At 41.9% G+C, this 24,501-nt stretch overlaps 1 protein-coding gene across 1 annotated transcript in view; it reads left to right on the top strand.

Annotated features, from left to right (window-relative positions):
• NUP155 (nucleoporin 155) overlaps positions 1 to 24,501 on the top strand; it is a 211,061-nt gene that overhangs the window by 21,553 nt on the left and 165,007 nt on the right. The gene's annotated exons all lie outside the window — the stretch shown is intronic.

Below are 24,501 nucleotides of genomic sequence, written 5' to 3'. Positions count from 1 at the left end.
CCAAATCCATATATGTCTGCTATTTTTTAACAAAGGAGACCCCAGAGAAGCATTTACAACCATTTGTGCCATCATTGCACAAAATGTTTGTAAATGATTTCAGTGAGAAATCTAAAATTTTGAAAAATTTAACGTTTTTCTTTATTTGATCGCATTTGGCGGTGAAATGGTGGCATGAAATATACCAAAATGGGCCTAGATCAATACTTTGGGTTGTCTACTACACTAAAGCTAAAATTACCCCAAAAAGCTCCCTACATGCTCCCTTATTAACCCCTTCCCTGCTGTGCATAATACATGCATGGTGCGCAGTGGCATTTAGCGGCCTTCTAATTACCAAAAAGCAACGTCAAAGCCATATATGTCTGCTATTTCTGAACAAAGGGGATCCCAGAGAAAAATTTACAACCATTTATGCCATAATTGCACAAACTGTTTGTAAATAATTTCAGTGAGAAACCTAAAGTTTGTGAAAAAATTTGAAAAAGTGAACAATTTTTTTTATTTGATCGCATTTGGTGGTGAAATGGTGGCATGAAATATACCAAAATGGGCCTAGATCAATACTTTGGGATGTCTTCTAAAAAAAAATATATACATGTCAAGGGATATTCAGGTATTCCTGACAGATATCAGTGGCCCAATGTAACTAGCGCTCATTTTGAAAAAAAGTGGTTTGGAAATAGCAAAGTGCTACTTATATTTATTACCCTATAACTTGCAAAAAAAAAGCAAAGAACATGTAAACATTGGGTATTTCTAAACTCTGGACAAAATTTAGAAACTATTTAGCATGGGTGTTTTTTGGTGGTTGTATATGTGTAACAGATTTTGGGGGACAAAGTTAGAAAAAGTGTGTTTTTTTTTTTTTTCCATTTTTTTCCTCATATTTTATATTTTTTTTATATAGTAAATGATAAGATATGATGAAAATAATGGTATCTTTAGAAAGTCCATTTAATGGCGAGAAAAACGGTATATAATATGTGTGGGTACAGTAAAAGAGTAAGAGGAAAATTACAGCTAAACACAAACACTGCAAAAATGTAAAAATAGCCTTGGTCCCAAATGGACAGAAAATGGAAAAGTGCTGTGGTCATTAAGGGGTTAAAGGCACACTGTACCCCAAAATTTTCTTTCGTGATTCAGATTGAGCATGAAATTTTAAGCAACTTTCTAATTTACTCCTATTATCAAATTTCCTTCATTCTCTTGGTATCTCTATTTGAAATGCAAGAATGTAAGTTTAGATGCCGGCCCATTTTTGGTGAACAACCTGGGTTGTCCTTGCTGATTGGTGGATAAATTCATCCACCAATAAAAAACTGCTGTCCAGAGTACTGAAACCACAAAAAAGCTTAGATGCCTTCTTTTTCAAATAATAATAGCAAGAGAATGAAGAAAAATTGATAATAGGAGTAAATTAGAAAGTTGCTTAAAATTGCATGCTCTTTCTGAATTACAAAAGAGAAATTTTGGGTACAGTGTCCCTTTAAGCTAGCTAATGCCTTTATCTCGGATGCCACCCTTCAAGTTATTAAGTTGGGGGCCAAAATTTCAAGATTCTCTATCTTGGCTCACAGGGCCTTATGGCTGAAACCTTGGTTTGCGGACGTTTCATGTAAGTCAAAGCTTCTAGCTGTCCTTTACAAGGGGAATACCCTGTTTGGTCCTAAGCTGAAAGAGATTATTTCTGACATTACGGGAGGTAAGGGTCACCTTCTCCCTCAGGACAAAAAGATTAGGAAGACAAAGTATTTTTCGTTCCTTTCGCAACTCCAAGGGATTCTCTTCCTCTTCTCCCTCAACTAAGCAGGAACAAGCTAAATCTAATTTTAGACCCGCCCAATCTTGCAATAAGGGTAAGCAATCCAAGAAGGCGGCCAATGACTCCAAGACAGCATGAAGTTTTTGCCCCCGATCCGGGACAAATGGATCTGGTAGGGGGCATACTTTTTTCTTTTTTCGCTCAAGCCTGGGTTTGGGACATTCAGGATCCCTGGGCTATAGAAATAGTGTCTCAGGGATACAAGCTGGAGTTCAAAATTTGTCCTCCCAGGAGCAGGTTTCTAATTTCAAGGTTATCTGCAGACCAGACAAAAAGAGAGGCGTTCTTACATTGTGTAGAAGACCTCTTAGCTCTGGGAGTGATCGTTCCTGTTCCACCTCAAGATCAAGGTATGGGATTCTATTCCAATCTGTTGGCGGTTCCCAAGAAGGAAGGAACCTTTAGACTCTTGAGATCTAGAATTGGTCTGAACAAGTTTCTCAGAGTGCCATCCTTCAGGATGGAAACTATTCGTTCCATCCTTCCCTTGATCCAGGAGTGTCAGTTTATGACAACAGTAGATTTAAAGGACGCGTACCTGCATGTTCCCATTCACAGGGATCATCACAGGTTCTTAAGGTTTGCCTTTCTAGACAAGCATTTCCCGTTTGTGGCTCTTCCTTTCGGTCTTGTCACGGCTCCCAGAATCTTCACAAAGGTTCTGGGGTCTCTTCTTGCAGTGCTTCGTTTAAGAGGCATTGTGGTGGAGCTGTATCTGGAAGATATCCTAGTTCAGGCGCTGTTCTTTCAGCTAGCAAAATCACACCCGAACCTGGTAGTGGCTTTCTTAAGGTCACACGGGTGGAAGGTGAATCTAGAAAAGAGCTCTTTAGTTCCTCATACAAGAGTGACCTTTCTAGGGACCATCATAGATTCTGTCTATGAAGATTTTTCTGACAGAAGTCAGGAAATTAAAGATTATCGATACTTGTCAAGCTCTGCCATCTTCTTCTCGTCCTTCTGTGGCCCAGTGCATGGAGTTAATGGGTCTGATGGTAGCGGCAATGGACATAGTCCTGTTTGCTCGCTTTCATCTCAGAGCTCTGCAGTTGGACATGCTCAAACAATGGAACGGAGCTTATTTAGACTTGTCCCCTTGACTTTTATTGGCACAGGAGACAAGGGAGTCTCTTCTTTAGTGGTTGTCTCTAGATCATCTCTCCCAGGGAACATGTTTTCGCAGACCATCCTGGGAGATTGTGACAACAGATGCCAGCCTTCAGGGGTGGGGAGCAGTTTGGGGCTCCCTAAGGGCTCATGGGATATGGTCTTAGACAGAGTCTCTTTTGCCCATAAACATTCTGGAACTGAGAACGATCTACAATGTTCTCCTGACCTGGCCTCAGCTAGCTTCGGTTCAGTTTATCAGGTTCCAGACGGACAACATAACGTCAGTGGCCTACATCAATCATCAGGGAGGAACAAGGAGTTCCTTGGCGATGACAGAGGTTTTTCAAAATAATTCAGTGGGCGGAGGCCCATTCTTGTTGTCTGTCGGCAATCCACATCCCAGGGGTGGACAACTGGCAGTCGGATTTTCTGAGCAGATGGACCTTTCATCAGGGGGAGTGGGAACTTCATCCGGACGTGTTCTCCAGTCTGATCCTCAAATGGGGTCAGCCGGAGTTGGATTTCATGGCATCCAGGCAGAATGCCAAACTTCCCAGGTACGGGTCGAGATCCAGAGATCCTCAGGTGGAGCTGATAGATTCTCTGGCGGCCCCTTGGTCCTTCAATCTAACACATCTGTTTCTTCCGTTTGCTCTCCTTCCGCGAGTGATTGCCCGGATCAAACAGGAAAGGGCTTCATTGATTCTCATAGCACCGGCCTGGCCTTGCAGGATCTGGTATGCAGACCTGGTGGAGATGTCGTCTCTACCTCCTTGGAGGCTTCTGCTTCAAAAGGACCTTCTGATTCAGGGACCCTTCCATCATCCAAATCTAGATTCTCTGAAGCTGACTGCTTGGAGATTGAACGGTTGATTCTAGCCAAGCGAGGTTTTTCTGACTCATAGTCATAGACACTTTGATTCAGGCTCGTAAGCCTGTCACTAGAAATATTTATCACAAGATTTGGCATAAATACCTTTTTATTGGTGTGAATCCAAGGGCTTCTCCTGGAGTAGAGTTAGGATTCCTAGGATTTTATCTTTTCTCCAGGAAGGATTGGGGAGAGGATTATCTACAAGTTCTTTAAAGGGTCAAATTTCAGCATTATCTATCCTGTTATTATCGGTTATTTGTAGAGCGCCAACAGATTCCGCAGCGCTATAAACAAAGGGGGAGTACAACAAAACAATTATAGGGTAGAGGGCCCTGCCAAGAGTTGCACTGTTGTAGTCAGCTCTTAAGAAGGTGATCTACAAACAGCTGGACTTTTAGGCTTACATGCTAAGAGGGTTCAGGGGATTGCATTGGAGGAGAGGAACTGGTATTAGGAAAGGTTAGCGTAGGTTGTATGCGTCCCTGAACAGTAGAGTCTTTAAGGAGCACTTGAAGCTTTTAAAACTAGAAGAGAGTCTTGTGGAGCGAGGCAGAGAGTTCCACAAGATGGGAGCCAGCCTGGAGAAGTCCTGTAAACGGGAGTGTGATGAGGTGACAAGAGAGGAGGAGAGTAGGAGGTCATGAGCAGAGCGAAGGGGACGGGAGGGAGAGTATCTGGAGACAAGGTCTGAGATGTAGGTGGGAGCAGTGCAGTTGAGGGCTTTGTATGTAAGAGTGAGAGTTTTGTGTTTGATCCTAGAGGCAAGAGGAAGCCAGTGAAGGGAATGGCAGAGAGGCGCAGCAGATGAAGAGCGACGTGTAAGGAAGATGAGTCTGGCAGAGGCATTCATTATGGATTGTAAAGGAGCTAGGCGGCAGGTGGGGAGACCAGAGAGGACAGAGTTGCAGTAATCAAGGCGGGAAAGAATGAGAGAGTGGATTAAAATCTTAGTTGTGTCTTGTGTAAGGAAGTGTCTAATTTTAGAGATGTTTTTAAGGTGGAAGCGGCAGGCTGTAGCCAAGGACTGAATGTGAGGAGTGAAGGAAAGATCTGAGTCAAATGTGACCCCGAGACATCGGGCATGCGGGGGAGGGGTAATGATGGAGTTGTCGACAGTTATAGAGATATTGGGGGTGGAGATTTTGGAAGAAGGGGGGAAAATGAGGAGTTCAGTTTTGGAGAGATTTAGCTTGAGGTAGTGAGAGGACATCCAGGAAGAGATGTGAGAAAGACAGTTAGTGATACGGGTTAGCAAGGAAGGAGATAGTTCTGGTGCAGAGAAGTAGATTTGGGTGTCATCGGCATACAAATGATATTGGAAACCGTGGGACTTAATAAGGGAACCTAGTGATGACGTATAGATTGAGAAGAGAAGGGGGCCGAGGACAGAGCCTTGCGGTACTCCGACAGAAAGTGATGACGGGGCAGAGGAGGCCCCAGAGAAGGCTACACTGAAGGTACGGTTTGACAGGTAGGAGGAGAGCCACGAAAGGGCTGAGTCACAGATACCGAAGGATTGGAGGGTTTGGAGCAAAAGAGGGTGGTCGACAGTGTCAAAGGCTGCGGACAGATCAAGGAGGATAAGCAGAGAGAAGTGGCCTTTTGATTTAGCTGTAAGTAGGTCATTGGTGACTTTAACAATAGCTGTCTCTGTGGAGTGATAGGGACGAAATCCAGATTGCAGCGGGTCAAGAAGGGAGTTTAACGTAAGGAAATGGGATAGGCGTGCATATACTAGTTTTTCGAGAAGCTTTGAAGCAAGAGGGAGGAGGGAAATTGGGCGGTAGTTGGATGGGGAGGTAGGATCAAGGGAAGGTTTTTTGAGGATAGGTGTGACCAGTGCATGTTTCATTGATGAGGGAAATGTACCAGTGCTGAGGGAGAGGTTGAAAATGTGTGTTAGTATAGGGGTGAGGGTAGCAGAGAGAGAGGGGAGCAGCTGTGAGGGGATAGGGTCAAGGGGACAGGTAGTGAGATGAGAGCGCAGTATAAGTGCTGAAACTTCGTCCTCAGTAACAGGGGAGAATGAACTAAGTTTCAGGTTATGAGGGTTGTGGTTGAGTGAGAGTATTTGAGGGGGGGAGAGAATGGAATTGTGTTGAGAGCTGATTTCATGTCTGATGGAATCAATTTTGTTAATGAAGTGACTGGCAAAGTCTTGAGCTGACAGAGAAGTTGTATTAGGAAGTGGGGGAGGGTGGAGGAGAGTATTGAAAGTGGAGAACAGACGTTTTGGGTTTGAAGAAAGATTAGAGATAAGAGTAGAGAAGTAGTGTTGCTTGTGGAGATTAAGGGCAGAGTAGTAGGAGTTCAAGATGAATTTGTAATGAAGAAAATCAGCTGAACTCCGTGATTTTCTCCAATGCCGTTCAGCAGTACGGGAACATCTGCGTAGGTACCGTGTCAGAGGAGTATGCCAGGGCTGGGGATGAGTGTGTGATTTCCTAGCAGTGGTAAGAGGGGCGAGATTGTCAAGGACGGATATAAGGGTGGAATTATAGTGGCAGATAGATTGTTCAGGGCAGGAAAAGGAGGAGAAGGATGAAAAGAGCGGTTGAAGGGAATTAGCAAGTTGTTGCTGATCTAAAGACCTAATGCTTCTGTGAAGTTTGGTGTGAGGAGTAGAAGGTGGGAGAGTTGTAGGAAGGGATGATATGTTGCAGGTAAGGAGATGGTGGTCAGAAAGAGGAAAAGGGGAGTTTGAGAAGTTTGAGAGAGTGCATCGATAGCTAAAGATCAGGTCAAGGGAGTGACCGTCTTTGTGAGTGGGAGAATCAGTCCATTGTGACAGACCGAAAGAGGAAGTGAGTTGCAGATGAGGCAGTGGGATTGTTAAGGGGGATGTTGAAGTCGCCAAGAATGAGGGCAGGGGTGTCTGAGGAAAGGAAATAAGGAAGCCAGGCAGCAAAGTGATCTAAAAATTGAGTTGGGGAGCCAGGGGGGCGGTATGACTGCAACACGTATAGAGAGGGGAGAGAATAACCGAATCATGTGTGCTTCAAATGAAGAAAATGTGAGTGAAGAGAAGGGCTGTATTTGTTGGAAGGTGCAACGAGAGGAAAGTAAAATACCGACACCACCTCCTTGTCTATTGCCAGACCTAGGAGTGTGGCTGAAATGGAGACCCCCATGTGACAGTGCAGCAATGGATGCTGTGTCTGAAGTAGAGAGCCAGGTTTCTGTAAGAGCCAGAAGGTTAAGAGAGTGGGAGATAAAGAGATCATGGATAGAAGTTAGCTTGTTGCAAACAGAGCGAGAGTTCCAGAGTGCACAAGTGAAGGGGGAGGGGTTTTTAGATGTAAGAGGAATGCGATTAAGGTTACCAGAGTTTAGTTTATGAAGTCTATTGAAAGGCACACAAGGATGTGAAAGGCTAGGAGGTTGTGAGGGACCAGGATTAGGGGAGATGTCGCCAGCAGCTAGTATGAGCAAGAGGGAGAGTGACATGAGATGAGAAGCAGATTTGCAGTAATGAGACTGTTGTTTAACTGAAGTGCAGGGGGGAGAGAGAGTATTTAGGAATAAGTAGAGTTCATGAGTACAAAAGTAAGGTGAGTATAAGAGAGATGGGCTAATGAACAGTGCAGGTGGAGAGGGAGAAGGAGTAAGTGAGTAATGGAGTTTGTTATAGAGACAAGAGGTAGCAAAAAGGAATATGAAGATATTGAGCATTATTATGAAAGTGGGAGCCAAGTAAACACATAAGACAGTGTTACAGCAGCACTTGCAAAAGGATACAATGATATACATAAAACATAGTAATACAAGAGTACTTGCCTTGTGTCTTGCCCCTTGCCCAATCCTTGTTCAATTCTTGTATAATTCTTAAAAATTAATGCCTCACTTATAAAATGTTCACTTTGAAAATGTGAACATATGCTATTGTTAAAAGTGCACAGCCCTGTTACCAATGCACAAACCCCTGTGCAATGCACTTCCCCAAGCTAGTCTGAAATATATACAGGTAGGGCAGTCAGCTGAGTCCACTAAATTTACTTAATTGCTAATCAAAGACAGTTGGTAAGGCCAATTGGAATGTTAGAATCTGGTCAGGGTGAGATGAGTTAAGTAAACAGACAATAATATTTGGAGGGGGTTAAAACTGTGACATAAGAAAACTATAAATTTTAGAGTTATAGCAAGTATTGATAAGGAGTGGGCATCACATGGCAATTAACTAGACATTAGAATTGAGACATTGGGAAAAATCATTACAAAAAATGCAGGACTTAATTTTAACAGACTAAATTCAATTGCTCAATATATATATATATATATACACACACACACACACACAGAGGGATTTGTTGTAAAATGACAGAAAAGCAGGGGATAGCAAGATTTCAGTGCAGGGCCTGAGTTCACGTACCAAAAAGAGGGATTTGTTGTAAAATGACAGAAAAGCAGGGGATAGCAAGATTTCAGTGCAGGGCCTGAGTTCACGTACCAAAAAGAGGGATTTGTTGTAAAATGACAGAAAAGCAGGGGATAGCAAGATTTCAGTGCAGGGCCTGAGTTCACGTACCTGAAAGCAGAAGAGACAGTAGGTTAACTCAGCATTTCTTAGCAGATGTCAGTAGGCAGTTTGATAGTTAGTAGCCAGCAGTGTGGAGAGTATTGAGTGTAATTCTTGTATAATTCTTAAAAATTAATGCCTCACTTATAAAATGTTCACTTTGAAAATGTGAACATATGCTATTGTTAAAAGTGCACAGCCCTGTTACCAATGCACAAACCCCTGTGCAATGCACTTCCCCAAGCTAGTCTGAAATATATACAGGTAGGGCAGTCAGCTGAGTCCACTAAATTTACTTAATTGCTAATCAAAGACAGTTGGTAAGGCCAATTGGAATGTTAGAATCTGGTCAGGGTGAGATGAGTTAAGTAAACAGACAATAATATTTGGAGGGGGTTAAAACTGTGACATAAGAAAACTATAAATTTTAGAGTTATAGCAAGTATTGATAAGGAGTGGGCATCACATGGCAATTAACTAGACATTAGAATTGAGACATTGGGAAAAATCATTACAAAAAATGCAGGACTTAATTTTAACAGACTAAATTCAATTGCTCAATATATATATATATATATACACACACACACACACACAGAGGGATTTGTTGTAAAATGACAGAAAAGCAGGGGATAGCAAGATTTCAGTGCAGGGCCTGAGTTCACGTACCAAAAAGAGGGATTTGTTGTAAAATGACAGAAAAGCAGGGGATAGCAAGATTTCAGTGCAGGGCCTGAGTTCACGTACCAAAAAGAGGGATTTGTTGTAAAATGACAGAAAAGCAGGGGATAGCAAGATTTCAGTGCAGGGCCTGAGTTCACGTACCAAAAAGAGGGATTTGTTGTAAAATGACAGAAAAGCAGGGGATAGCAAGATTTCAGTGCAGGGCCTGAGTTCACGTACCAAAAAGAGGGATTTGTTGTAAAATGACAGAAAAGCAGGGGATAGCAAGATTTCAGTGCAGGGCCTGAGTTCACGTACCTGAAAGCAGAAGAGACAGTAGGTTAACTCAGCATTTCTTAGCAGATGTCAGTAGGCAGTTTGATAGTTAGTAGCCAGCAGTGTGGAGAGTATTGAGTGTAATTCTTGTATAATTCTTAAAAATTAATGCCTCACTTATAAAATGTTCACTTTGAAAATGTGAACATATGCTATTGTTAAAAGTGCACAGCCCTGTTACCAATGCACAAACCCCTGTGCAATGCACTTCCCCAAGCTAGTCTGAAATATATACAGGTAGGGCAGTCAGCTGAGTCCACTAAATTTACTTAATTGCTAATCAAAGACAGTTGGTAAGGCCAATTGGAATGTTAGAATCTGGTCAGGGTGAGATGAGTTAAGTAAACAGACAATAATATTTGGAGGGGGTTAAAACTGTGACATAAGAAAACTATAAATTTTAGAGTTATAGCAAGTATTGATAAGGAGTGGGCATCACATGGCAATTAACTAGACATTAGAATTGAGACATTGGGAAAAATCATTACAAAAAATGCAGGACTTAATTTTAACAGACTAAATTCAATTGCTCAATATATATATATATATATACACACACACACACACACAGAGGGATTTGTTGTAAAATGACAGAAAAGCAGGGGATAGCAAGATTTCAGTGCAGGGCCTGAGTTCACGTACCAAAAAGAGGGATTTGTTGTAAAATGACAGAAAAGCAGGGGATAGCAAGATTTCAGTGCAGGGCCTGAGTTCACGTACCAAAAAGAGGGATTTGTTGTAAAATGACAGAAAAGCAGGGGATAGCAAGATTTCAGTGCAGGGCCTGAGTTCACGTACCAAAAAGAGGGATTTGTTGTAAAATGACAGAAAAGCAGGGGATAGCAAGATTTCAGTGCAGGGCCTGAGTTCACGTACCAAAAAGAGGGATTTGTTGTAAAATGACAGAAAAGCAGGGGATAGCAAGATTTCAGTGCAGGGCCTGAGTTCACGTACCTGAAAGCAGAAGAGACAGTAGGTTAACTCAGCATTTCTTAGCAGATGTCAGTAGGCAGTTTGATAGTTAGTAGCCAGCAGTGTGGAGAGTATTGAGTGTAATTCTTGTATAATTCTTAAAAATTAATGCCTCACTTATAAAATGTTCACTTTGAAAATGTGAACATATGCTATTGTTAAAAGTGCACAGCCCTGTTACCAATGCACAAACCCCTGTGCAATGCACTTCCCCAAGCTAGTCTGAAATATATACAGGTAGGGCAGTCAGCTGAGTCCACTAAATTTACTTAATTGCTAATCAAAGACAGTTGGTAAGGCCAATTGGAATGTTAGAATCTGGTCAGGGTGAGATGAGTTAAGTAAACAGACAATAATATTTGGAGGGGGTTAAAACTGTGACATAAGAAAACTATAAATTTTAGAGTTATAGCAAGTATTGATAAGGAGTGGGCATCACATGGCAATTAACTAGACATTAGAATTGAGACATTGGAAAAATCATTACAAAAAATGCAGGACTTAATTTTAACAGACTAAATTCAATTGCTCAATATATATATATATATATATACACACACACACACACACACAGAGGGATTTGTTGTAAAATGACAGAAAAGCAGGGGATAGCAAGATTTCAGTGCAGGGCCTGAGTTCACGTACCAAAAAGAGGGATTTGTTGTAAAATGACAGAAAAGCAGGGGATAGCAAGATTTCAGTGCAGGGCCTGAGTTCACGTACCAAAAAGAGGGATTTGTTGTAAAATGACAGAAAAGCAGGGGATAGCAAGATTTCAGTGCAGGGCCTGAGTTCACGTACCAAAAAGAGGGATTTGTTGTAAAATGACAGAAAAGCAGGGGATAGCAAGATTTCAGTGCAGGGCCTGAGTTCACGTACCAAAAAGAGGGATTTGTTGTAAAATGACAGAAAAGCAGGGGATAGCAAGATTTCAGTGCAGGGCCTGAGTTCACGTACCAAAAAGAGGGATTTGTTGTAAAATGACAGAAAAGCAGGGGATAGCAAGATTTCAGTGCAGGGCCTGAGTTCACGTACCAAAAAGAGGGATTTGTTGTAAAATGACAGAAAAGCAGGGGATAGCAAGATTTCAGTGCAGGGCCTGAGTTCACGTACCAAAAAGAGGGATTTGTTGTAAAATGACAGAAAAGCAGGGGATAGCAAGATTTCAGTGCAGGGCCTGAGTTCACGTACCAAAAAGAGGGATTTGTTGTAAAATGACAGAAAAGCAGGGGATAGCAAGATTTCAGTGCAGGGCCTGAGTTCACGTACCTGAAAGCAGAAGAGACAGTAGGTTAACTCAGCATTTCTTAGCAGATGTCAGTAGGCAGTTTGATAGTTAGTAGCCAGCAGTGTGGAGAGTATTGAGTGTAATTCTTGTATAATTCTTAAAAATTAATGCCTCACTTATAAAATGTTCACTTTGAAAATGTGAACATATGCTATTGTTAAAAGTGCACAGCCCTGTTACCAATGCACAAACCCCTGTGCAATGCACTTCCCCAAGCTAGTCTGAAATATATACAGGTAGGGCAGTCAGCTGAGTCCACTAAATTTACTTAATTGCTAATCAAAGACAGTTGGTAAGGCCAATTGGAATGTTAGAATCTGGTCAGGGTGAGATGAGTTAAGTAAACAGACAATAATATTTGGAGGGGGTTAAAACTGTGACATAAGAAAACTATAAATTTTAGAGTTATAGCAAGTATTGATAAGGAGTGGGCATCACATGGCAATTAACTAGACATTAGAATTGAGACATTGGAAAAATCATTACAAAAAATGCAGGACTTAATTTTAACAGACTAAATTCAATTGCTCAATATATATATATATATATACACACACACACACACACAGAGGGATTTGTTGTAAAATGACAGAAAAGCAGGGGATAGCAAGATTTCAGTGCAGGGCCTGAGTTCACGTACCAAAAAGAGGGATTTGTTGTAAAATGACAGAAAAGCAGGGGATAGCAAGATTTCAGTGCAGGGCCTGAGTTCACGTACCAAAAAGAGGGATTTGTTGTAAAATGACAGAAAAGCAGGGGATAGCAAGATTTCAGTGCAGGGCCTGAGTTCACGTACCTGAAAGCAGAAGAGACAGTAGGTTAACTCAGCATTTCTTAGCAGATGTCAGTAGGCAGTTTGATAGTTAGTAGCCAGCAGTGTGGAGAGTATTGAGTGTAATTCTTGTATAATTCTTAAAAATTAATGCCTCACTTATAAAATGTTCACTTTGAAAATGTGAACATATGCTATTGTTAAAAGTGCACAGCCCTGTTACCAATGCACAAACCCCTGTGCAATGCACTTCCCCAAGCTAGTCTGAAATATATACAGGTAGGGCAGTCAGCTGAGTCCACTAAATTTACTTAATTGCTAATCAAAGACAGTTGGTAAGGCCAATTGGAATGTTAGAATCTGGTCAGGGTGAGATGAGTTAAGTAAACAGACAATAATATTTGGAGGGGGTTAAAACTGTGACATAAGAAAACTATAAATTTTAGAGTTATAGCAAGTATTGATAAGGAGTGGGCATCACATGGCAATTAACTAGACATTAGAATTGAGACATTGGGAAAAATCATTACAAAAAATGCAGGACTTAATTTTAACAGACTAAATTCAATTGCTCAATATATATATATATATATACACACACACACACACACAGAGGGATTTGTTGTAAAATGACAGAAAAGCAGGGGATAGCAAGATTTCAGTGCAGGGCCTGAGTTCACGTACCAAAAAGAGGGATTTGTTGTAAAATGACAGAAAAGCAGGGGATAGCAAGATTTCAGTGCAGGGCCTGAGTTCACGTACCAAAAAGAGGGATTTGTTGTAAAATGACAGAAAAGCAGGGGATAGCAAGATTTCAGTGCAGGGCCTGAGTTCACGTACCTGAAAGCAGAAGAGACAGTAGGTTAACTCAGCATTTCTTAGCAGATGTCAGTAGGCAGTTTGATAGTTAGTAGCCAGCAGTGTGGAGAGTATTGAGTGTAATTCTTGTATAATTCTTAAAAATTAATGCCTCACTTATAAAATGTTCACTTTGAAAATGTGAACATATGCTATTGTTAAAAGTGCACAGCCCTGTTACCAATGCACAAACCCCTGTGCAATGCACTTCCCCAAGCTAGTCTGAAATATATACAGGTAGGGCAGTCAGCTGAGTCCACTAAATTTACTTAATTGCTAATCAAAGACAGTTGGTAAGGCCAATTGGAATGTTAGAATCTGGTCAGGGTGAGATGAGTTAAGTAAACAGACAATAAAATTTGGAGGGGGTTAAAACTGTGACATAAGAAAACTATAAATTTTAGAGTTATAGCAAGTATTGATAAGGAGTGGGCATCACATGGCAATTAACTAGACATTAGAATTGAGACATTGGGAAAAATCATTACAAAAAATGCAGGACTTAATTTTAACAGACTAAATTCAATTGCTCAATATATATATATATATATATACACACACACACACACACACAGAGGGATTTGTTGTAAAATGACAGAAAAGCAGGGGATAGCAAGATTTCAGTGCAGGGCCTGAGTTCACGTACCAAAAAGAGGGATTTGTTGTAAAATGACAGAAAAGCAGGGGATAGCAAGATTTCAGTGCAGGGCCTGAGTTCACGTACCAAAAAGAGGGATTTGTTGTAAAATGACAGAAAAGCAGGGGATAGCAAGATTTCAGTGCAGGGCCTGAGTTCACGTACCAAAAAGAGGGATTTGTTGTAAAATGACAGAAAAGCAGGGGATAGCAAGATTTCAGTGCAGGGCCTGAGTTCACGTACCAAAAAGAGGGATTTGTTGTAAAATGACAGAAAAGCAGGGGATAGCAAGATTTCAGTGCAGGGCCTGAGTTCACGTACCAAAAAGAGGGATTTGTTGTAAAATGACAGAAAAGCAGGGGATAGCAAGATTTCAGTGCAGGGCCTGAGTTCACGTACCAAAAAGAGGGATTTGTTGTAAAATGACAGAAAAGCAGGGGATAGCAAGATTTCAGTGCAGGGCCTGAGTTCACGTACCAAAAAGAGGGATTTGTTGTAAAATGACAGAAAAGCAGGGGATAGCAAGATTTCAGTGCAGGGCCTGAGTTCACGTACCAAAAAGAGGGATTTGTTGTAAAATGACAGAAAAGCAGGGGATAGCAAGATTTCAGTGCAGGGCCTGAGTTCACGTACCTGAAAGCAGAAGAGACAGTAGGTTAACTCAGCATTTCTTAGCAGATGTCAGTAGGCAGTTTGATAGTTAGTAGCCAGCAGTGTGGAGAGTATTGAGTGTAATTCTTGTATAATTCTTAAAAATTAATGCCTCACTTATAAAATGTTCACTTTGAAAATGTGAACATATGCTATTGTTAAAAGTGCACAGCCCTGTTACCAATGCACAAACCCCTGTGCAATGCACTTCCCCAAGCTAGTCTGAAATATATACAGGTAGGGCAGTCAGCTGAGTCCACTAAATTTACTTAATTGCTAATCAAAGACAGTTGGTAAGGCCAATTGGAATGTTAGAATCTGGTCAGGGTGAGATGAGTTAAGTAAACAGACAATAAAATTTGGAGGGGGTTAAAACTGTGACATAAGAAAACTATAAATTTTAGAGTTATATTACACAAGCGTCTAGCTGATGTCCCTGATGTTCAGTCTTTTTGTCAGGCCTTAACCAGAATTAGGCCTGTGTTTAGACCAGTTACTCCTTCATTGAGTCTTAATTTAGTTCTCAAGGTTCTTTAAGGGGTTCCGTTTGAAACTATGCATTCCTTAGATATCAAGTTATCTTGGAAGGTTTTATTTTTGGTAGCGATTTCTTCTGCTCGTAGAGTGTCTGAGCTTTCAGCATTACAATGTGAGCCCCCTTACCTCATTTTTCATGCGGATAAGGTTGTCTTACGTACGAAATTTGGATTTCCTCCCAAGGTTGTTTCTGATCGGAACATTAATCAGGAAATTGTTGTACCTTCCTTGTGTTCTAATCCTCCTAAGAAGGAGAGGCTCTTACATAATTTGGATGTAGTTTGTGCTTTAAAGTTTTATTTACAGGCGACTAAAGACTTTCGCCAGTTTTCCTCTTTGTTTGTGGTATTTTCAGGCAAACGTAGGGGACAGAAAGCTACGGCTGTTTCTCTTTCTTTTTGGCTGAAGAGTATTATACGTTTAGCTTACAAAACTGCTGGACCGCAGCCTCCTGAGAGGATTACGGCTCATTCCACTAGGGCTTTTGTTTCCTCATGGGCATTCAAAAACGAAGTTTCTGTGGAACAGATTTGAAAGGCTGCAACTTGGTCTTCTCTTCACACTTTTACAAAGTTTTACAAATTTGATACTTTTGCCTCGGCTGAGGTGGCTTTTGGGAGAAAGGTTCTTCATACAGTGGTGCCTTCCGTTTAGGTATCCTGTCTTGTCCCTCCTGTATCATCCGCTTGCTCTAGCTTGGGTATTGGATCCCATAAGTAATGAAGATGATCCGTGGACTCATCGTGTCTTTAAGAAGAAAAGAAAATTTATGCTTACCTGATAAATGTATTTCTTCTTAGACACGATGAGTTCACGGCCCGCCCTGTCATTTTTAGACAGGATGTTTTTTATTGTAAACTTCAGTCACCTCTGCACCTTGGCTTTTCCTTTCTCTTCCTAACTTCGGTCGAATGACTGGAGTGGGAGAGAAGGGAGGAGCTATTTAACAGCTCTGCTGTGGTGCTCTTTGCCTCTTCCTGCTGACTAGAAAGTGAATATCCCATAAATAATGAAGATGATCCGTGGACTCATCGTGTCTAAGAAGAAATAAATTTATCAGGTAAGCATAAATTTTCTTTTTGTAGCCAATAGTGTCACTTTATAAATAATGAAAAGAAAAAAAAAAACTTAAATATGAGGCAGCTATAACTGTATGTGACAGACCCAGAGATTGCAAAGGTTAGTGAAGGTGAAACCATACACAATTTAACAGTTCTTGCCCCAAAGGGGGAATCAATTAATAAAAATACAAAATATTTTATGGTATAAAATGTAAAACCCTGTGCTCTGGCTTTAATAGAAAATGGTTTTTCCTTTGTAGTATGTAGACCCGTGTGTTAAATTTAAAAGACTTTTTAACAATTTTTGTAAGTCACCTTTTAATTCAATTTGACACCTACACAAATAGCTTTGTCAGCTTAAAGGGATAGTCAACTCCAAAAAAATCTTTAAAAAAAAGTTGATCCCTTTAATTTACCAGTCCCCAGTTTTGCATAAGAAACAGTGTTAGAAATATACTTTTTACCTCTGTGATTACTTTGTATGTAAGCTTCTGCAGATTGCCCCCTTATCTGCCTTCATGGGTATAAATATTGGCCTCCCTTGGAATCTAACATCTTACACAGTTCTGGGAAGGCTTTCCACAAGATTGGGGGGGGGTTGGGAGTTTGTGCCCATTTATCCAAAAAGGGTCTGTGCAAGCCACTTGAGTTCCTCCACACCAAACTCCTCAAATAACTGGAACAGGAAAGGGCCTTCCCTGAACTTCTGACAAAAATTAGAAGCCCTCAGTTGTCTAAATGTCTTGATAATCATGTACACTTCTATTAGTGGCATAGCCCAAACCTTAACAGCCCCAAATAATTATCCCTCATCTGCCAATTTTTACAGTATTCTGGTAGGTAGTGTTCTCCTTGCATCCACAACACTCAGATTTTTACATCAGAGTGCCAGATAGTGAAGCATGATTGGTCATTTCAACTGCTCTAGAGTCCAGTGGCAGTATGCTTTACCACACTGCAGCAGACGCTTAGCATTGTGCATGTTGAAGTGCGGCTTAGTAGTGGAAACCCATTTTGCAATGCTCACAATACAGTTTTTGTGCTGATGTTTCTTCCAGATGCATCTCTCACTAGAGTTCCAAATTGCAACAGGTGTTTTATGTTTTTGTTTTATTATCTTTGGCACTCGCCCGTACTCTGAGTTTGCTTGGTCTACGACTCTGTTGCTGGGGTGTTGTTGCTCAGACACTTCCACTTTGCAATATTAGCACTTGCAGCTGACCGGGGCCGATCTAGTAGGGCAGACATTTTCACAAACTGACTTATGGCGAAGGTGTAATCCTATGACGGTGCCATGTTTAAAGTTACTGAATTTGCACACCCACTGTGCTATCAATGTTTGCCTTTGCAGATTCCATGGCTGTTTGCTGAATTATGCCCCTAAAGTCAACAATTAAAGGGACAGTATACACCAATTTTCATATAACTGCATGTAATCGACACTACTATAAAGAATATGCACAGATACTAATCTAAAAATCTAGTATAAAACCTTTACTTAGAAGCTCCCAGTTCATAACTTATGAGGTTAGGCTGGGACACTCATTAAAAGGGGCTGAGAAAGCAGGAAGAGCAGACACTCCCCTGCATATGAAAAGACCCATTAGACACTGTCTGCAATCATACATTTGGCCAATATAGCATGCTTGTATAATAGAGTAGGGTTTTTCAAACCTCTGGTCGTAACACTGTTTACTGGATCCCGATGAGATATTAGAGTGTGGCGCGTGTATGTTAGTTTGTGTGTGTTTGTATGAGCGTGTGCTATTACCTTTTCTTCTGTTATGTGTGATCAGTCCACGGGTCATCATTACTTCTGGGATATAACTCCTCCCCAACAGGAAATGCAAGAGGATTCACCCAGCAGAGCTGCATATAGCTCCTCCCCTCTACGTCAGTCCCAGTCATTCTCTTGCACCCAACGACTAGATAGGATGTGTGAGAGGACTATGGTGATTTTACTTAGTTTTTATGACTTCAATCAAAAGTTTGTTATTTTAAAATAGCACCGGAGCGTGTTATTACTTCTCTGGCAGAGTTTGAGGAAGAATCTGACAGAGATTTTTTACTATGATTTTAACCGGAGTCGTTAAGATCATATTGCTGTTCTCGACCATCTGAGGGAGGTAAAGGCTTCAGATCAGGGGACAGCGGGCAGATGAATCTGCATTGAGGTATGTGGCAGTTTTTATTTTCTGAATGGAATTGATGAGAAAAGCCTGCCATACCGTTAAAATGACATGTATGTATACACTTCAGTATTCTGGGGATGGTATTTCACCGGAACTACTGTGTTAAAGGTCACTAATCCTTTTAATAACTATTCTCATGTTAAACGTTTTTGCTGGAATGTAGAATCGTTTACATTGCTGAGGTACTGTGTGAATAAATGTTTGGGCATTATTTTCCACTTGGCAGTTTTTTGCTTTAATTGTGACAGTTTCGTTTCTCTTCACTGCTGTGTGGGAGAGGGAGGGGCCGTTTTTGGCGCTCTTTGCTACGCATCAAAAAATTCCAGTCAGCTACTTTTATATTTCCTGCATGATCCGGTTCATCTCTGACAGATCTCAGGGGTCTTCAAACTTCTTTGAAGGGAGGTAAATTCTCTCAGCAGAGCTGTGAGAATTCTTATAGTGACTGTGTATAAAAAACGTTGTTTTGTTTTCTTATGTACAAATTTAATTAGTGTTGTTTTTTACTAATGGGAACAAACCTTTGCTAAAAGTTGTGTTGTTTTAAAATTTGATGCAATAACTGTTTTTCAGTTCATTATTTCAACTGTCATTTAATCGTTAGTACCTCTTTGAGGCACAGTGCCTTTTTTTTGCTAAAAAAGATTATAACCAAGTTGTAAGTTTTTTTGCTAGTGTGTTAAACATGTCTGACTCAGAGGAAGATATCTGTGTCATTTGTTCCAATGCCAAGGTGGAGCCCAATAGAAATTTATGTACTAACTGTATTGATGCTACTTTAAATAAAAGTCAATCTGTACAATGTGAACAAATTGCACCAAACAGCGAGGGGAGAGTTATGCCGACTAACTCGCCTCACGCGACAGTACCTGCATCTCCCGCCCGGGAGGTGCGTGATATTTTGGCGCCTAGTACATCTGGGCGGCCATTACAGATAACATTACAAGATATGGCTACTGTTATGACTGAAGTTTTGTCTAAATTACCTGAACTAAGAGGCAAGCGTGATCACTCTGGGGTGAGAACAGAGTGCGCTGACAATGCTAGGGCCATGTCTGATACTGCGTCACAGCTCGCAGAGCATGAGGACGGAGAGCTTCATTCTGTGGGTGACGGTTCTGATCCAAACAGATTGGACTCAGATATTTCAAATTTTAAATTTAAATTGGAGAACCTCCGTGTACTACTAGGGGAGGTCTTAGCAGCTCTCAACGATTGTAACACTGTTGCAATACCAGAGAAACTGTGTAGGTTGGATAAATACTTTGCGGTACCGGCGAGTACTGACGTTTTTCCTATACCTAAGAGACTAACTGAAATTGTTACTAAGGAGTGGGATAGACCCGGTGTGCCGTTCTCACCCCCTCCAATATTTAGAAAGATGTTTCCAATAGACGCCACCACTCGGGACTTATGGCAAACGGTCCCCAAGGTGGAGGGAGCAGTTTCTACTTTAGCTAAGCGTACCACTATCCCGGTGGAGGATAGCTGTGCTTTCTCAGATCCAATGGATAAAAAATTAGAGGGTTACCTTAAGAAAATGTTTGTTCAACAAGGTTTTATATTACAACCCCTTGCATGTATCGCGCCGATTACGGCTGCGGCAGCATTTTGGATTGAGTCGCTTGAAGAGAACCTTAGTTCCTCTACGCTAGACGACATTACGGACAGGCTTAGAGTCCTTAAACTAGCTAATTCTTTCATTTCGGAGGCCGTAGTACATTTAACCAAACTTACGGCTAAGAACTCAGGATTCGCCATACAGGCACGCAGGGCACTGTGGCTAAAATCCTGGTCAGCTGATGTTACTTCTAAGTCCAAATTACTTAATATACCTTTCAAGGGGCAGTCCTTATTCGGGCCCGGTTTGAAAGAAATTATCGCTGACATTACGGGAGGTAAGGGCCACGCCCTACCTCAAGACAAGGCCAAAGCTAAGGCTAGACAGTCTAATTTTCGTCCCTTTCGGAATTTCAAAACAGGAGCAGCATCAACCTCCACTGCACCAAAACAGGAAGGAGCTGTTGCTCGTTACAGGCAAGGCTGGAAGCCTAACCAGTCCTGGAACAAAAGCAAGCAGGCCAGGAAACCTGCTGCTGCCCCAAAGACAGCATGAACCGAGAGCCCCCGATCCGGGACCGGATCTAGTAGGGGGCAGACTCTCTCTCTTCGCCCAGGCCTGGGCAAGAGATGTTCAGGATCCCTGGGCACTAGAGATCATATCTCAGGGATACCTTCTAGACTTCAAATTATCTCCCCCAAGAGGGAGATTTCATCTGTCAAGGTTGTCAACAAACCAGATAAAGAAAGAAGCGTTTCTACGCTGCGTACAAGATCTGTTAACAATGGGAGTGATCCATCCGGTTCCGTGGTCGGAACAAGGACAAGGGTTCTACTCAAACCTGTTTGTGGTTCCCAAAAAAGAGGGAACTTTCAGGCCAATCTTAGATTTAAAGACTCTAAACAAATTCCTAAGAGTTCCATCGTTCAAAATGGAAACTATTCGGACAATCTTACCCATGATCCAAGAGGGTCAGTACATGACCACAGTGGATTTAAAGGATGCTTACCTTCACATACCGATCCACAAAGATCATCACCGGTATCTAAGGTTTGCCTTCTTAGACAGGCACTACCAGTTTGTAGCTCTTCCATTCGGATTGGCTACGGCTCCAAGAATCTTCACAAAGGTTCTGGGTGCCCTTCTAGCGGTACTAAGACCGCGAGGGATTTCGGTAGCTCCGTACCTAGACGACATTCTAATACAAGCTTCAAGCTTTCAAACTGCCAAGTCTCATACAGAGTTAGTTCTGGCATTTCTAAGGTCGCATGGATGGAAAGTGAACGAAAAGAAGAGTTCTCTCTTTCCTCTCACAAGAGTTCCATTCTTGGGGACTCTTATAGATTCTGTAGAAATGAAGATTTACCTGACAGAAGACAGGTTAACAAAGCTTCAAAATGCATGCCGCGTCCTTCATTCCATTCAACACCCGTCAGTAGCTCAATGCATGGAGGTGATCGGCTTAATGGTAGCGGCAATGGACATAGTACCTTTTGCACGCCTACACCTCAGACCGCTGCAATTATGCATGCTAAGTCAGTGGAATGGGGATTACTCAGATTTGTCCCCTACTCTGAATCTGAATCAAGAGACCAGAAATTCTCTTCTATGGTGGCTTTATCGGCCACACCTGTCCAGGGGGATGCCATTCAGCAGGCCAGACTGGACAATTGTAACAACAGACGCCAGCCTACTAGGTTGGGGCGCTGTCTGGAATTCTCTGAAGGCTCAGGGACTATGGAATCAGGAGGAGAGTCTCCTTCCAATAAACATTCTGGAATTGAGAGCAGTTCTCAATGCCCTTCTGGCTTGGCCCCAGTTAATAACTCGGGGGTTCATCAGGTTTCAGTCGGACAACATCACGACTGTAGCTTACATCAACCATCAGGGAGGGACAAGAAGCTCCCTAGCAATGATGGAAGTATCAAAGATAATTCGCTGGGCAGAGTCTCACTCTTGCCACCTGTCAGCTATCCACATCCCGGGAGTGGAGAACTGGGAGGCGGATTTCTTGAGTCGCCAGACTCTTCATCCGGGGGAGTGGGAACTTCATCCGGAGGTCTTTGCCCAAATACTTCGACGTTGGGGCAAACCAGAGATAGATCTCATGGCGTCTCGCCAGAACGCCAAACTTCCTCGCTACGGGTCCAGATCCAGGGATCCGGGAGCAGTTCTGATAGATGCTTTGACAGCACCTTGGAACTTCAGGATGGCTTATGTGTTTCCACCCTTCCCGCTGCTTCCTCGATTGATTGCCAAAATCAAACAGGAGAGAGCATCAGTAATTCTAATAGCACCTGCTTGGCCACGCAGGACTTGGTATGCAGATCTAGTGGACATGTCATCCTGTCCGCCTTGGTCTCTACCTCTAAGACAGGACCTTCTGATACAGGGTCCATTCAAACATCAAAATCTAACTTCTCTGAAGCTGACTGCTTGGAAATTGAACGCTTGATTTTATCAAAACGTGGTTTTTCTGAGTCGGTTATTGATACCCTGATTCAGGCTAGGAAGCCTGTTACCAGAAGGATTTACCATAAAATATGGCGGAAATACCTATACTGGTGCGAATCCAAAGGTTACTCCTGGAGTAAGGTTAGGATCGCTAGGATATTGTCTTTTCTACAAGAAGGTTTAGAAAAGGGTTTATCAGCTAGTTCATTAAAGGGACAGATTTCAGCTCTGTCCATCTTGTTACACAGACGTCTGTCAGAAAATCCAGACGTCCAGTCCTTTTGTCAGGCTTTAGCTAGGATCAAGCCTGTGTTTAAAGCTGTTGCTCCACCATGGAGTTTAAACTTAGTTCTTAACGTTTTACAGGGTGTTCCGTTTGAACCCCTTCATTCCATTGATATAAAAATGTTATCTTGGAAAGTTCTGTTTTTAATGGCTATTTCCTCGGCTCGAAGAGTCTCTGAGTTATCAGCCTTACATTGTGATTCCCCTTATCTGATTTTTCACTCAGACAAGGTAGTTCTGCGTACTAAACCTGGGTTCTTACCTAAGGTAGTCACTAACAGGAACATCAATCAAGAGATTGTTGTCCCATCCTTGTGTCCAAATCCTTCTTCAAAGAAGGAACGTCTTTTACACAATCTGGATGTAGTTCGTGCCCTCAAGTTCTACTTGCAGGCAACTAAAGATTTTCGCCAAACTTCTTCCTTGTTTGTCGTTTACTCTGGACAGAGGAGAGGTCAAAAAGCTTCTGCTACCTCTCTCTCTTTTTGGCTTCGTAGCATAATACGTTTAGCCTATGAGACTGCTGGACAGCAGCCTCCTGAAAGAATTACAGCTCACTCCACTAGAGCTGTGGCTTCCACTTGGGCCTTTAAGAATGAGGCCTCTGTTGAACAGATTTGCAAGGCTGCAACTTGGTCTTCGCTTCATACTTTTTCCAAATTTTACAAATTTGACACTTTTGCTTCTTCGGAGGCTATTTTTGGGAGAAAGGTTCTTCAGGCAGTGGTTCCTTCTGTATAATGAGCCTGCCTATCCCTCCCGTCATCCGTGTACTTTTGCTTTGGTATTGGTATCCCAGAAGTAATGATGACCCGTGGACTGATCACACATAACAGAAGAAAACATAATTTATGCTTACCTGATAAATTCCTTTCTTCTGTTGTGTGATCAGTCCACGGCCCGCCCTGTTTTAAGGCAGGTAAATATCTTTTAAATTATACTCCAGTCACCACTTCACCCTTGGTTACTCCTTTCTCGTTGTTTCTTGGTCGAATGACTGGGACTGACGTAGAGGGGAGGAGCTATATGCAGCTCTGCTGGGTGAATCCTCTTGCATTTCCTGTTGGGGAGGAGTTATATCCCAGAAGTAATGATGACCCGTGGACTGATCACACAACAGAAGAAAGGAATTTATCAGGTAAGCATAAATTATGTTTTACAACACTTTCAAGTTTGACTACAATCAGGAATAAAGTACACATACATTTCTTTCTAATGACACGGCGAGTCCACGTATCATCTCTAATTACTATTGGGAATATCACTCCTGGCCAGCAGAAGGAGGCAAAGAGCACCACAGCAAAGCTGTCAAATATCATCTCCCTTCCCTCCAACCCCAGTCATTCTCTTTGCCTACGTTAAAAGCAAGGCATAGAGTCTCAGAACATTCGGCGTTGCCGTGTGAAACCCCTTACCTTATTTTTCATTTGAATAAGGTAGTTCTGCGTACTAAGTTAGGTTTCCTCCCTAAAGTGGTTTCGGATAGGAACATTAATCAAGAAATCGTTGTTGTTCCTTCTTTGTGTCGTAACCCTTCTTCTCATAAAGAGTGTCTGCTGCACAACCTAGATGTGGTGCGTGCATTGAAATTCTATTTACAGGAGACTGTAAGATTTTCGCCAGTCTTCTGCCTTGTTTGTTTTCTCTGGGAAACGCAAGGGTCAGAAAGCTATGGCTACTTCTCTTTCTTTGTGGCTGAAGAGTTTAATTTGTTTGCCCTATGAAACTGCTGGACAGCAGCCTCCTGAGAGAATCACAGCTCATTCACGAGGGCTGTTTCCTCTTCCTGGGCATTCAAAAATGTAGCTTCTGTGGAACAGATTTGCAAGGCTGCAACTTGGTCCTCTCTACACACTTTTCAAAATTCTATAAATTTGATACTTTTGCCTCGGCTGAGACTTCTTTT

Source organism: Bombina bombina, chromosome 2 (assembly GCF_027579735.1).
Source record: "Bombina bombina isolate aBomBom1 chromosome 2, aBomBom1.pri, whole genome shotgun sequence".
NCBI lineage: Eukaryota > Metazoa > Chordata > Amphibia > Anura > Bombinatoridae > Bombina > Bombina bombina.
The sequence above is the reverse complement of the archived record's forward strand: the minus strand, read 5'-3'. Positions and strand labels throughout refer to the sequence as shown.